We start from the raw sequence: 3,492 nt of genomic DNA, 5'->3' as shown, positions 1-3,492 counted from the left end.
CTTGTTCCGTTGCTGTAGTGCTAGGCGTGTATCCATACGGCGAGGGGTGTACGGTCGATATATAGACAGCCGCCGCGACATAGAGAGAAGAGCGAGAGGACGAGCGCCGAGTGTTAGGGTTAGGGTCTGTAGCGGTGCCGAGTCCGTGGCGGTGCCGCCGCGACATAGAGAGAAGAGCGAGAGGAGGAGGGGGAACACCGTATCCGTGGCCGTGGCGGTCCGTTAGGGTTTTTTTGCTTTCTTCATTTCAATTGTTATCCATCTAGCAATCTGTTATATGATCATTACATGATGAATGAAATACAATTGCTTTCTTAATTTTGCAGTGACATTGAGGTATGGAGGACGGCACCTTCGTCCGAGATGAGGAGGGGGAAGAAGCGGTGCAGCGATTGATCTATGAGAGTGCCCGTGGTCCGGAACCCGACGATGGAGATGACAACGAGTACCCCGACTTTCTGAATGATTTTGGCGAGGGACTTGAGTCTGAACAAGTTAGAAAAGACAATGAAGTGTCCATCACAAACTCCGGCGAGGTGTATATCTATGTATCAATTAGTCTGTGTTCATCCCTAGATGCATTCATTTATTTGTATTGCACTTATTAACGAATAATTTTTCTTTTAGCCTTCTGGATCATCGAGCAAGTCTGTTAGAACAAAACGAGGCCCGACGCGGGTGCTAAAGGGCGAGGGCAGGTTAGCCCTCACGGCATTCAAGGCTAATGGTGAACCAGTGGAGCCCAAGGAGTTTTGCCGCAAATTTACAAGTCAATCCGGAGTTATTGTTAGGGACCATGTACCGATCAGCATTCAAGAGTGGCATAAGCCGAAGAACCCGGAGAGTGGTGCTACTTATGTCAACGACAACATGAAAAAATTTCTTTGGGAAACGCTACTGACAAAGTTCAGCCTACCGGAAGACATGACGGAAGGCCAGAAGGATAAAGTCAAGGAATGGACATGGAAGAAGATGGCCATACAATTCCGTAGCTTCAAGAAAAATTTATGGGACAAATATAAGAATGAAGATCCAAAGATTCGATGATAATACCGAAAATCTAGTGAAGATAAAAGATCACTGGGCCGCATTTAAGGAGTATAAGAAATCGTCTAAGTTTGTGTCCCGATCGAAGAAAAATACCGAAAATGCTGCAAAGAAGAAACTTCCGCATCATTTGGGGTCAGGTGGCTACAAGAGTGCCATTCCGAAGTGGACAGCGTTTGAGAATAAAGCGATGGATCATGGAATCACTCCACGGACATGGGACTGGCCCGAACGGTCCAAGTTCTGGTTGTTCGCTCATGGGGCAGGGTTGGACCCAAAGACAGTGGTTGATCGTTGCGAAGGGAAAATGGAAGGAAAAAATTGAGGCAATTGTACCGAAGCTTGTAGATGCAATTGAAAAGGTCAGAAAGGGAGAGTACATTCCCGATCGAGAGAATGACGAGCTGACACTCGCTCTGGGGAACCCTGAACATGTTGGACGGGTACGAGCTCGCCTGTGTCTCACCATGAAGGAAGCGTGGCCGGACAGCGCGACACTTATAGAAGCCGTTCGCGAAAGAAGAAGAAGGACGCCGACATTGTAACGGAGTTGTTATCTAGGGTGGAGGCTCTTGAGAGAAATCGAGGGCACCCGATCAGCCGCTGTTTCTACAGGATCCACAAGCCGATGCTGCCCCATCTCGGCGAAGAAGCAGTGTCGGTTCCTCGCATCTTGACGGATGTGGAGGAAGCTACCCCGTGGATTATGTCACGGAGAAGACAGATTGCGAGCTACATATGTTAATCGGGACCGCGTCTCGTTAAGGTGGCGGTCGGCTATGTGTACCCAAGTGAAGATGGAGCAATGCACCATCATATGCCCATTCCACCTGGTTGTGTTCGTGTCGGGGTGGATGAAGTTGTTTCGGGGTTTGAAAAAGTGGAGCTTGATATTCCTAGAGGTGAAGATGAGAGGACACCGGGCGATGTCAAGCACGGTTTCGCCCTACGGCCGCAGAACTACGTCGTCCTTTTGCAAAGCCCACCGACTCCTACACATGAGCAGCAAATGCCATCGACTCCTCCTGGTGGCAGTCCTGGTGAGCAGCCAAGTCCACACCTACCGAGAGGGACCCCAGCGTGAGTCCACCATCTCGAGATCCTCCGCGTAAGACGGCGTCCGTTAAGCGGAACGGTACGCCGCCTAGGAAGAAAGCTAGAAAGGAGAAACAACTGCCGCCTCCCGAGAAGTTACCTTGGGAAAAAACTCCGAGAGGAAAACGCGGAGGCCGTTCAGGCCGAGGTGAAGAAATTTTTGCACCGAAAGTGCCAGAGATACCTTTCGAGAAGACACTAGATCGGGAGAAAGTTGTGCGTACCGTTGACAATCTATATGACCCTGTACCATCGCCGCCATCCGACTATGCGCGTTCTATTGAAAGGTCGTATGACAAGATGATCGAGGCGACAAAACCCGTTAAATCGGGTATCGGGAGATAAAAGGAATACACGGTGTCTACCAGCTCGGACAACAACCCGTTCAATCGGTCGCCCCTCTCAAGGTGTTTGACGGGAAGACCGTTCAAAGTTCTCGACAAGACGCAACTGATTATGCCTTAGCTGAACGAGCATATCAGTTTGTTCAAGGGAAAGATTTGGTCGAGAATCTCAGGAAGGTACCAACATGTATGCGTAACTTGCATTCGTGGTACCTTAAGGCCTCAAAGGAAGGGATCGAGACTATCATGGTGCGAGTTAGGGAAGAGCACTACTTCCGAGCATCTTGTGTGAACGTTGACTTCGCCGAACTCTTTCAGTTATATAATCTCCGGGCCCTCGACAAATCAATCATCAGTTGCTATTGTCTGTAAGTGATTTATTTATTTAATTTGAGAAGTCGTTCATTGTCTGCAGATTATAATCTTTTGTGCGCTATATTATGCAGATCGAAGATGCTCGAATGCAAAAGGGACGATATCACAGACATTGGGTTCATTGACCCGAACACAATGCATGTCAAAACCATAGATGATCCCCTCTATAACAAGGATACACCGCAGACTTTGCTAAGGTTTTTGAAGCGACAACGTGACAAAAAGCTAATACTTTGGCCTTACAACTTCGAGTGAGTCTTCTTGTCTTATAACACATTATATTTTGCTCACCGTATGTCAAAATTTTAACTAATGACTACATATTGAAACGTGCGTAGGTTTCACTTTATTCTTCTCGTCATCAATTTGGAAATTGGAGAAGTTGAAGTCTTGGACTCACTAAGCAAAGAAAAGGATCTATACGTGTCTTGTTTTTTAATGCTCGAGAAGGTAATTTTAATTCTTATCGGTTTGTTTCGTTAATTTCCTGCTTTGAACTAATTGATGACTCTTTTATGCATTTTCTTTTGTCGAGCAGCGTATGGCAAACTTTCATCAAGGAAGATACGTCCCGTGAATGGCCACCGAAGCTGCGATGGCGTGCGAAAGTAAGTAGTACTACCTAGGTCCA

At 47.3% G+C, this 3,492-nt stretch overlaps 1 long non-coding RNA gene across 1 annotated transcript; it reads left to right on the top strand.

Annotated features, from left to right (window-relative positions):
• Positions 1–2,773: 2,773 nt before the first annotated feature.
• Positions 2,774–3,289, top strand: LOC139831383 (uncharacterized). Its single transcript, XR_011746109.1, has 3 exons — positions 2,774–2,854; positions 2,933–3,112; positions 3,200–3,289. It is a non-coding gene; the product is annotated as an uncharacterized lncRNA (long non-coding RNA).
• Positions 3,290–3,492: the final 203 nt, after the last annotated feature.

Source organism: Lolium perenne, chromosome 5 (assembly GCF_019359855.2).
Source record: "Lolium perenne isolate Kyuss_39 chromosome 5, Kyuss_2.0, whole genome shotgun sequence".
Lineage (NCBI taxonomy): Eukaryota > Viridiplantae > Streptophyta > Magnoliopsida > Poales > Poaceae > Lolium > Lolium perenne.
This window is presented reverse-complemented; position numbering and strand designations above follow the sequence as displayed.